The sequence below is a fragment of the Hippocampus comes genome, unplaced genomic scaffold (genome assembly GCF_001891065.2).
Source record: "Hippocampus comes isolate QL1 unplaced genomic scaffold, H_comes_QL1_v1.1 scaffold82, whole genome shotgun sequence".
Lineage (NCBI taxonomy): Eukaryota > Metazoa > Chordata > Actinopteri > Syngnathiformes > Syngnathidae > Hippocampus > Hippocampus comes.
In genome coordinates, this window is record NW_017805135.1 from 957,920 (window position 1) to 970,060 (window position 12,141).

Genomic DNA, 12,141 nt, shown 5'->3' on the forward strand with positions numbered 1-12,141 from the left:
GCGAAAACAAACTTGCGGGGAGGTTTGGTGCTTTTTTTTTTTTTTTTTTTTAGACTCCTTCTCTCACGCCACACGCACAATATGTGACATGGGTGATATTTTATTCACACCGTAAAGCACATGCGCGCGCACTCTGCTGGAAACTGAGAGGTGAAAGTTAGAGGTGGCGATTACATGCAGAACTCACAGTTGCAAACACACGCATATATGTGCGCACACTTTTCGCTATGGATTCTCCTCCTAATAATTCATTCATCGATTGCAGTTGGTGTGATCCCAGGTAGTGTGTGTGTGCGCTCACAGTGCACAAACGAAATACTGTGGAAAAAATATATATTTTAATCTATAAATATGGAATATTAAATGTACGAATCATGATTAAATAATACCAAAATATTTACCAGACGCAGACTATACAATCCACCCAAGAAATGTAATAATAATAATTAGAAGAATATCATTATAACTTATTATTATTATATGCACCACAATGGATGACTAATCATCAGATTTCTCCTCACAATTTAGATTATTCATAGAATTGTGTATATATAAATTGGGGGATTCAAATTTTATTCTTTACACAAACAATTCTTCCAAAAAAATTGATGAACATTCATTATAGGTTTTCCATGAAACATGGGGAAATTGGGGGATCTGAAAAAGTGGGAAAAAAAATTCAAAACATACAAATGGTCTCATTTGGCCCGAAAGTACAACATGAGTTGTTACAAATAAAGGATATCTTATCTTACCTTATGAGTAAAGCTAATATTTTTTGGCGGATTTGTAATGATATGCAGGACTAACATAGTACCTCACTAATATTAACATTTTGAGTAAGTTTTGTGGAAAAATAAACAAAATAATGTTGGTTTTTTTTTTTTGTTCAGCAGTTTTGTGCTGTCCTTCAATGGTCATTTTTATGCAAGTGCTCTTTGCGCTGAAAAAAAAAATACAATATGTGGTTATGCTGTTTACTTCAAACCGTTTGCTGTCAATATGTAATAGTGGCTCTTTTATACATGCAGTGAAAAATGTTTTTGCAAAGAAACTGAAATATATTAAGAGCACGTGTTTTGCGCACATGCATATATTTTGTCTATAATTACAACCGCATTTTTGTCATAAGTTGTCATGAAAAATTGTGAAAAAGAAGTCATCGTGTCTATTATGTTCCTCTGCCCCGTCAGCCACTTTTGCCGTCTCCTCTCGCATGAAAGCAAACAGCACCAGCGTCTGTGTGCATGCATGCGTGTGCGCCTCTGAGGAGAAAATTGTCCACAAGTGCGCACACTTGTAACAATGTCGGTGTGACTCATCCAGGTCAACAATGGTGGGGTGGTTAGTCCAGCCGCTTGGGAAAAAAGCCTCGGTAAGACGCTGGCCGCCAAGGGAGCCATGTTGTGACTGACGAGGCTGCTCTGATTGCACGCAAGAGTCTTTACTCATCATGTGGGGGATTTCTTTACCAACATTTTGCTATTGCTGAACGGCCGTAGCTACAGAGGAAGGAAGGACAAACAGGTGTTTGAGAATCATAGTTTATGTATTTATTTATTTTAAACCTTGCACAACAAATACTCCATTTATTGAAAAAAAAAACCAAGGAAGCTAAACTAAAACGAAGAATAAAAAAAAAAAAAATTTTTTAAACCGCATTCAAACTAATCAAAACGACAACAAAACTGACTAGATGAAAAATCCCAAACCTTTCTAACCTCCAGTTTCATCAAATACAAAATGTAGTGGACCAGTCAGGGTGCACGAAAACGTTTCAAAGATCCATGCCTTTGGCGGACAGGTGGATCACGTTCTATTACCGAGGCTTTTATGCAAAAGTCATCTAACGTGGGTGGAGTTTGGCAAACTTTGATGATCATGCGCCGTGGAAAAAAAAGGCCTCGAAACTAAATCGGCGCCTGACGCCAGTTTCATCGATCGAGAAAAAATTGGCGAGAGACGTCGATCATATTGTAACAGAATGTGCGGAAAAAAAAAAAAAAACAAGACTGGAAGTTGATCATTTTGGTTTGAATCGGCCATTTTGTTTAAATTGCAGATCCTTACACTTTTTTGCCGAGCTCCCTCGAGTCAATTTGAGCAAATGAGCGCCAATCAGAAGCAGGCGTCCTGTATTGATGGAGACGACAACGCATTCCAAAATTTACTGTTCATTTTTAAGCATTTTGCATTAAAAAGGTCACCTTGGTCTCATCTCATGAGACCCCTCAAGCCACCGATCGTTTCGCCTGCGGCTGGCATGACGAATACGTTTTTCAAAACATTACTTGGAACCAATTTCATGAGATTTGGACAGCCATTGGAAACATAAATCATTGATGTCACCTCACCATGCCTTCTCGCTCAACATTACCGTAGCATCAACCTGTATTTGGACACACACTTTTTTTTTTAATGCAAGAAGATTGTCGAGCTAATGTATTGTGTTTTGTTCTACTTACTATGGCTTTTAATCAGCCTCCCATCATGAGTTGAATCCAACAGCCCCATCCCCACACTCCACAGTCCCTCGGCAACCTTTAAGCCTTTAACCCGCTCCACATATAAAGCTGTTTTTCAACTCATACATAATGCAGCATGTTTAAATCAGATGCATTACGTACGCCTCTATTGTTCAGACACTCTGTTTAATGAATAGAGCTCGCAAAAGAGCCATTACCTGCAACCTTCCCTCATGTCTTCTCCTCCCCTGCGCATTAGTCCATCGCCGTTTGTTGTTGCGGCGGCGAGTCGGGGGCCTCCCCCCGCCCGCTTCCGCCGCTCTAACGCTTTTGTGCAGCGATCGCTCCCGCGGGATGGCGTCATGCGACACGACAGCGGTCTCCCTCTCCCAGACAATATGGCGAGCCTGCCTCGAGGCCCCCCCTCCCACCCCACAACCCCCTCACCCTCCGCCGAAAGAATTAATTATTCATCATCCGATTGGCGATGAAGAGCGCGCGGGAGGAGATGAGCTGCCTTCCTCGCGACGGATCTTCAAATCTCGTTCGGTGTCAACAACAACAAAAAAACTCACGAAAAGCATCAGGATGAATAGGGAAAGTTGAAACAGATCGAGGGACTACGCTAAATGAAAACGTCCTTGCACTTGTGACACTGCAAACCAAATCAAATGAATTAAACACACAAAGAGCAGACGCAGCGAAGTTTGGCATGGATTTCATTTACAACTCAAAGGCCATCCTTCCTTTTTTTGCTCACACAGATAGTTAGCCGGACCAGGTAGAAGAATGCATTGTATGAGTTTTACAGATAAAAACTTCAGCGCTCAGTGTAAGCCAAGAGATTTAACACTCTATTGGTCTTCATTGACACCAACTACCACTTTCTTATTCAGCTTTGGCAGTCATGATTGACAGTAGAATCCATTTGCCGTCCACCGCAACACTGCGCTCATTGGTCATGACTTTTAATGCCCGATATGACAGAAACACACTTCAGTAACAAGTGCAGAGTAGGGATCTCTGTTGACTTGGGAAGCGTCCCTGGCTGGGCCTGGCCAGGTCTTGTTCCGCAATCCACAAAACAACTAACGCTGCAATATTGTTGCATCACAACAAACAGCCACGGGGACAGCAAAACAGAAAGCGGGAAGGGCCATGGTAGAACTTTCAGTCGGGGACAGAAGGCTGGGGTGAACCCAAGAAAACAACAAGGTTTATTTGTATTTATTTTCCACAGGAGGCATGCACAGTTAAAAAAAATTGCAATTTTTACATAAAGAACAAGTAAAGGTGAAAAGGAGAGGCTTAAAGAGGGGCCGATTGCTGATTTGAAGCAGTTGTGCACACAGGTGAGCAGAGTGGCTAATTAGGTGGGCGTGGCTTGACTGGCAGAGTGGCACAGTGGAGAGACGAATGGAAAAACACTGGGAGCACACAAGGAAGCTGAATTGTGATATGGATGCCAACTTGTGGCATTTTGATACACTACACTACTTTTTTTTTTTTGAAGCAAAAAGCTGAGCAAACAAAGCAAAGAGTTGAATTTGTAAATAGCAAACCGCGACGAGGCAGGGATTAACTGTGCCGCCGTAAAAGGGTTGCCGTGGAAACTGCACTTTAGTCTTCTAAATAGTTCAACATATCTGCAATAAATGATTGGCACAAAAAATGACTCACAGGCTGTCCACGCCATCAACGTGTACTTTGCAAAATCCGCCGTGAAACAATTAACGCTGACAGCTAATTGTTCAAATGAGCTAATCAGCTTCTTTCAAGCCTTTTATCAATTCCTGCCCCCCACCCCCTGCCCACTTGCCCGATCGTTAATTGGTAAGCGATCATAAATCAATTAAGCCTGCCGTAATTGTATCTGACAGCTGTGAACGCGCAACCTTGACTCGTTTTGATCTGTGCACATCCTATGGGCGGCGAGCATTGGCGCGGAAATCATCGAGGCGGAGACGGACGGACAAACTGGAACTGCGGGAGGTGCAAAAGAGGCCTATAAATACAAAGCCGGCGACCCCCAGCCAGGTTTCCAGAGCAGTAAATGGCATTTATCTAATGTATTGGCCTATTATGACCTCTGCATTGGCGGGCCCCCGCAGAGGGAGCCCCCCCTCCTCCACACCCACACTGTCGCTCGACTGGGGGTCATCCAATGTACAATTGATCGGAGAGTCATTCTATTTTCTGCCATGGCAACCTCAATCGGGCTGACGCCTATTCCTCTCCATCCCTTGTTTCTATCAAGCTCTTCATTTCTCCATCTTTCTGCCTCCTCGCATGATGACGCGATTTAAAAACGTGACAGAGGTTAAGTCAACTACGGTTGGGAGCATGCAAGTGGTTCAAGCAAGAAACAATGTAAAAGAATATATTTTTTCTGATTTCTGGCAAATGCAATGTCTCGTGGCAGCCTCAAATCAACCATCTTCTGGCATTCAAAAATTCTCAGCCTAATCTGAAAAAACAAATACCACCATAGGTAAGGGGTATTTTTTTTCAGTGGTTCTTATATTCTTGTGATGTGTTCTGTTTTTCTCATGCAGGACTTTTTGTCGGGTTAGTCCTGGTTATCCTGTCAGAATTTTGCTTGCAGCAAAGTTGAAGCCATTCTTTGTTTGTTAGTACATTTTTTTTAATCAGATATGCAAATTAACTTTTCTAGATTACTTTTTTGGGTGCTGATTCTGCCCTTTTTTTACCATAGGTAAGGGGTATTTTTTTTCAGTGGTTCTTATATTCTTGTGATGTGTTCTGTTTTTCTCATGCAGGACTTTTTGTCGGGTTAGTCCTGGTTATCCTGTCAGAATTTTGCTTGCAGCAAAGTTGAAGCCATTCTTTGTTTGTTAGTACATTTTTTTTAATCAGATATGCAAATTAACTTTTCTAGATTACTTTTTTGGGTGCTGATTCTGCCCTTTTTTTCTGGAGCATATCAGGTTTTCAGAATAAAAATACTTTACTTATGTAATATGTAATACAATAATATACTGTATTTAGTAACATTTCTGAATTAAGGCTTTGGTTCAGCAACAGGAAATTTATTTTTTTGCATGGTAAAAGCTTTTATAGGTCAAAAAATAAAAATATCTGAAAAACCTGATGTGCTAGAAAAAAAAAACAGTGTCAAAGATTTATTTTGATAAAAAGCCATCTCTGATTAAAATTTGGCGTTGACCAGTGTAACTAACAGTAAAACTGACTTTTTCTCATTACCTTTGTTCTGAAGCCAATTTCAGTCTGTACTTTTATACTTTGAAACAATACTTGTACCTTTTTTTTTTTTTTTTAATGTATCAGGACTTTGACTTTAAGGACTACGCTGACAGCTAATTGTTCAAATGAGCTAATCAGCTTCTTTCAAGCCTTTTATCAATTCCTGCCCCCCACCCCCTGCCCACTTGCCCGATCGTTAATTGGTAAGCGATCATAAATCAATTAAGCCTGCCGTAATTGTATCTGACAGCTGTGAACGCGCAACCTTGACTCGTTTTGATCTGTGCACATCCTATGGGCGGCGAGCATTGGCGCGGAAATCATCGAGGCGGAGACGGACGGACAAACTGGAACTGCGGGAGGTGCAAAAGAGGCCTATAAATACAAAGCCGGCGACCCCCAGCCAGGTTTCCAGAGCAGTAAATGGCATTTATCTAATGTATTGGCCTATTATGACCTCTGCATTGGCGGGCCCCCGCAGAGGGAGCCCCCCCTCCTCCACACCCACACTGTCGCTCGACTGGGGGTCATCCAATGTACAATTGATCGGAGAGTCATTCTATTTTCTGCCATGGCAACCTCAATCGGGCTGACGCCTATTCCTCTCCATCCCTTGTTTCTATCAAGCTCTTCATTTCTCCATCTTTCTGCCTCCTCGCATGATGACGCGATTTAAAAACGTGACAGAGGTTAAGTCAACTACGGTTGGGAGCATGCAAGTGGTTCAAGCAAGAAACAATGTAAAAGAATATATTTTTTCTGATTTCTGGCAAATGCAATGTCTCGTGGCAGCCTCAAATCAACCATCTTCTGGCATTCAAAAATTCTCAGCCTAATCTGAAAAAACAAATACCACCATAGGTAAGGGGTATTTTTTTTCAGTGGTTCTTATATTCTTGTGATGTGTTCTGTTTTTCTCATGCAGGACTTTTTGTCGGGTTAGTCCTGGTTATCCTGTCAGAATTTTGCTTGCAGCAAAGTTGAAGCCATTCTTTGTTTGTTAGTACATTTTTTTTAATCAGATATGCAAATTAACTTTTCTAGATTACTTTTTTGGGTGCTGATTCTGCCCTTTTTTTCTGGAGCATATCAGGTTTTCAGAATAAAAATACTTTACTTATGTAATATGTAATACAATAATATACTGTATTTAGTAACATTTCTGAATTAAGGCTTTGGTTCAGCAACAGGAAATTTATTTTTTTGCATGGTAAAAGCTTTTATAGGTCAAAAAATAAAAATATCTCAAAAACCTGATGTGCTAGAAAAAAAAAACAGTGTCAAAGATTTATTTTGATAAAAAGCCATCTCTGATTAAAATTTGGCGTTGACCAGTGTAACTAACAGTAAAACTGACTTTTTCTCATTACCTTTGTTCTGAAGCCAATTTCAGTCTGTACTTTTATACTTTGAAACAATACTTGTACCTTTTTTTTTTTTTTTTAACGTATCAGGACTTTGACTTGAAGTACTATTGCCACCTCTGGCAATAAATGGCCACAATAGCACACCACACCCTTAAAGCATTATGTTTACCCGAGGCGGTGCTGCATAAAGCACATTGATTTTTATTTTTTTTTTTTTAAAGTCATCCTCTATCAGTTTTCCGATCTGATAATTGAATAGAACTAATGCTCCTTCTTCCCCAAACCACTAATGCACAGCCAAAAAAACTGCAGTTCAGCATGTTCGTGCTAACCACAGAGCCATTTGCCATGTTGGGGAAAAAAAAAAACAGTCTGGTCGAACGGAAAGTGAAGGGGAGGAGGTTGGGGGGGATGTTAAAGGCCTGGAGGCGCCGTTATAGTTCAATATTAATGGGCTCCTTTAATCACGTTAACGCTAATTTGGACATTTTGAGGTTGGATAATTCGCCGTCTGGTCGCCGCTGGTTTGCTGCTAGCACAATAAGTGCAGAGCGGCTCGTAAAAGGATGGCAAAGAGCCCTTGACCGTGCCTTCCTGTCCAAGATGATGAAGATTTCCTCATACAAAGCCATTAGCCTGGATTGGTTTGATTCTTCTTCACATTTCTGCACCTTTTGCTTCTACTCTATGCAAGACATTGCTTTCATGCCTTAATGACAACAGCGATCCGTTCCAAGACGCCAGTCAATGTCCATTTGCTTCGGATTTCAATGCAATTTGTGCCATAGACATGGAAATAATTCATTCTTGCGTCCAATTGTTGCCGCCGTATAACACTTTCCAGGCATCTTCCTAAAACTCCTCTGACATTCTTCTGTCCAAATACACAAAGGATGAAGAATTACCGAACCCTTCAGATCCGTTCGTCATACTCTGGTTAGAATGAATTTGTTTTGAGGGGGTGGCTCTGTCTCATGCAAATATCATTACCATGACAACTGCTGTGGCACATGCACCGAACGCATCCCGGAGGCAATTATTCCACGTCAACAACTTAGCCCTCCATGCGGCACTTATCAGAAGCAAACACCGGTCCGAGGTAACACTCCAAGTCTGCTTTGCTTTTGTTTTTTGACGTGATGGCGGTCTTGCGTAGTCACTTGAGAGTGGATAATATTCACCCACTGTCGGTACCATATTACTGGCAGAGAAATACCATGAGGTCGGAATCCAGCAAAAAAATCAGAAGAGGTTAACTTACAGACACATTTTCTGGAGGGGGAAGGGGGGAGGGGGGCAGCAAAAGAGTGACTTGTTTTTTTTTTTTTTTTATTTCATGCTTGATGGTTAGGCAGGCACTTTAGAGAAAAAAAATGATTTAACTACAAGTTATTAAAAAGTTACTTGTACAGACTGTCACCCTTTCGTCAACATAAAGTCAATGCTGGACATAACATTTAACATGTATGCATACAGTACACACGTAGACATGCGGCGTCAGGGTGTAAGATGGTTACTGTCTCATAACTAAATAAAACTACACTAAAATAAACGTATTCACCCTCATTCAAGTAGATCAAGGGGGCTTGCCGATGGTAGTTGGAGGATTCCTAAGTGTCATCCAAGCAGGCACGTGCATAGATAGGCCACTTGTGGTGCTGCAGCACTTTTAGACCGATTTTTTTTCTTCATTTGTTGATTATTTCAAAATATAAATTACCCTCTCTGTTATCAATTCACCTCGCAAAGTGTTTTCATATCTGAGGGCCACTTGGTTAACTTCTTATCCCCCCCCCCCCACACACACACACACACACTTCAAATTAACATCCAGTTGTTGGTAATGTGGTATATTTTCCTCCACTTGTTGATGACAGTCTTCATCGTGTTTCATGGTAGATCAAATGCCTTGGAAATTCTTTTGTAGCCGTCTCTTGATGGATAACTTTTGAACATTCAGATCTCTCTGATGCTATGCAAGCTCTCAGCGGTCCATGGCGTGTGCTCTCTGATGTGGCGAGAAAATTGTCAGAAAAAGCCGATGACAGCAGAACTTTGGCATGAATCCAGCCCTCAGTTAGTAGGGCGGGCATCCCTGGTGGGACGCGGTGTGATGGGAACGCCTTTTTTTTGCCAGACAAGAATTAAGTGTAATTGCACAACCACTACAGTAGGTGGCAGTGGTGCTCTCGTCGATTTGTTCATTATTTATTTATTTAGTTCATTAATTTCAGGCAAATTGATGTACTTGGATTTTTTTACAGCGACAGACTAAAAATAACATCTTATTCTTTGTTGTAAGTTGATAAATATTTATTTTTTAGTTTTTTTTTTTTACATTAATAAGATAACATTTAATAAAATGTAATGCAGAGGTGTACTCATAACCATTTTATAGACAAATGATCCTATTTATAGTCGCAGCGGAGGGTTGTGTGGGTGCAAAATGTTTTCTTCTTCCTGGAGGTGGGGGGGGGGGAACGTAACAGAAAATAATTGAGAAGCACAGTGGCGCTTTAAATGGTGGCAGATTCACTTTTTAAATTGAGGTGCTGTCGGTCACATTAATGGTGGAAAAAGTTTTGAACTCATTTATCGTGGGCTCATCTTTTCATTTCATAAATTGATATTTTGACATTTCCATAAGGGTCGGTAGACTTTTTATATCCACCGCAGCGTCGATTCACCTTATCCGTCAATGTGTAAAAAAAGTGCCATAAAAGTTAAAACCACTATGTTCTAAAATTACAGTTTAGTAGAACTACTGCCCCTCCGATGACGCCTGGCGGAGGCGTTGCATCGAGTGAGGTTTGCTTTTTAGCATTCTTGACTGTGAGAAATGCCCCCCAAAAAAATAGCTGCACACTGGACCGGTAGCCAACGAATAGCAGTCCTCTTTCCAAAATAGAAACCAAAAAAAAGTGAACAGAAAGCAACGTCAAACAAACGCAACTAAATCAAAGACAATCCTTGTCTTTTGCGCTTGGTGGAGTGGTCGGCGTGACTCTTTAGCTTTGCGTGAAGATTATCTGAGAGCCGATTTTTTCTTTTTTTTTTTTTTAACTCATCCTCACTTTGATATTACAATGAAGAAGTTTGTTTGGCCCACTGAATTGAGAATAAGTCATGGTTAGCTGTAAAGCGTCGATGAAGGATTTGTTCAAAAGCTTGGCAAAGTGCAACCTCGAAAAATAATTTTCCATAAGGAGAGAGCAACTATTCCGACTGTTGGCTACGTTATTGGTATGGGGAAACTGCAAGGAGGTGCCGTGATTCATGGCTTGTTTATTCTCCATTAAATGCTCCTTCGCCTCTTAGTTAATATTTTGCAGCGGCGGGCCATTTGCCTCAATAAAAAATTATCTAATTGGACATTCTTAGTGATTAGAGGCCCATAAAATACTGCTAAATTCAAAAACTTAAATTTTTTGTTAAAAACTGTTGAATTGGTTTGGGTTTTTTTTTTAATGTCCTAATTAGTATTCCAACCCGGGACACCTCGATGTAGATTCCAGGGTTCCTTTTTTGGAATAACTTGCGCAAAGACAGTCACAAAGCCCAAGAAAAGCAAAAAATGAAAAACAAACCAAAAAAAAGTGAGAATTCCCGTATTTAATGGCTTCGATGTGAAATTTCGCTTTTCGACGTTTCGCCTATCCAGACTTAAGAGTTTCATGCTCCAAGCAGACTGGGAGAAACCTATCCATGCTTTTATCTCCGCCAGACTTTGGAACTGGAATGAACTCCCTTAAAAGGAGCATCAAACAGCTGCAGAGATCTAAAAATCACCAGCGGCGCTCATCGGTTAGAATCCGGGGCTTCGTCACGCAGCAAGTGAAACAAGACGTGTAACAATGAAACAGTCAAGCACAGGTTGTAATTAGCAAACTTTGCAAGCCAAAAGGGAGCAGAAAACAAAATCAGGTATGCGCATAGTGGGTCTCGTTTTAATGCCAGCCCCAATCTCGCATGCATCTAATTGCGCTAGAGTGCATGTGAATGCTGTGATTATGCGATGATTGCCTTGTGGAGATTGTGCACCTGTTTCGCACCAGCCCTCCACCACTTTTGTATTACATCTTGTCGATTGAAAGTTTTTTTTTTTGTTTTTTTTTTTTTGATTGCATTGACATGTAACACGGCTCAACTTTTTGTGTGCATGCAGACTCGGTGGGGAGCCAGGGGCGGGGTTTTGAACTCTACAATAATGGAAGCAGCGCAGCAGGAATCAGTCAATGCCTTCTTGTTCCGCTTGTGTTATTTTCAGTGGCGCCTGATGTCGAGACTTGCGTTGCACATGTTTGTGATTGTGTTTGATTTATACACAGTGCTAAAAAAAGAATAGTGTAAGATGCCCTAAAGTAAAATTAAACTAGAGTTCGGGCCCAAGCATGTTGGGCGCTGAAAATCTTTGAAAATGAGGCATTTGCTTGGCATGTCTCATGTGTGTAGACCCACAAATACATCGCAAGTGACACAGCAAGACTGCAATTCTGATCTGAAGCATCTCCCCCAAAACTGATTTGGACACGCCTCCAATATATATATATATATATATTTTTTTTCATTCAGACCCCGAATCCGGCCTCACTTCGCAACATGACATTTGGCATGTCCACAAAATAAAGAAGCTAAAATTTGTTGTCATTGTGCGTGGACGGAGCATGCATGAGATTCGGGACACCCTAGCTCACCATCAATGCTCAATGACAGAGATTAGTCGTGGGGGGGGGGGGGGGGGATGTGGCATGAACGCGATTGGGGGGGGGGGGGGGGGGAGGGGGGCAAAACACAAGGACCGCGGCAAGTAGACGACGAACAGGAAAGCGGGAGCTCATCAACGCTGCGAGGCCTTGATGAAATATTGAAGTATTCATGCAGATATTTTGCATGGCTAACAGGATTTCTTCAGTGGAGAACAAGCCCCCTGGAATTCGTCCAGTCTGAAGACGGCGACGTGGAGAGATCCCCCCTTCGCCTTGACATTTTCCTTCCGCAGTCAACCAGGCGACCGTCGTAACGCGTCTTTCCATTTACTCCACCTGCCCTCCTCTCGCCTCGCCTCCCCACATGCCGCTCTGTCC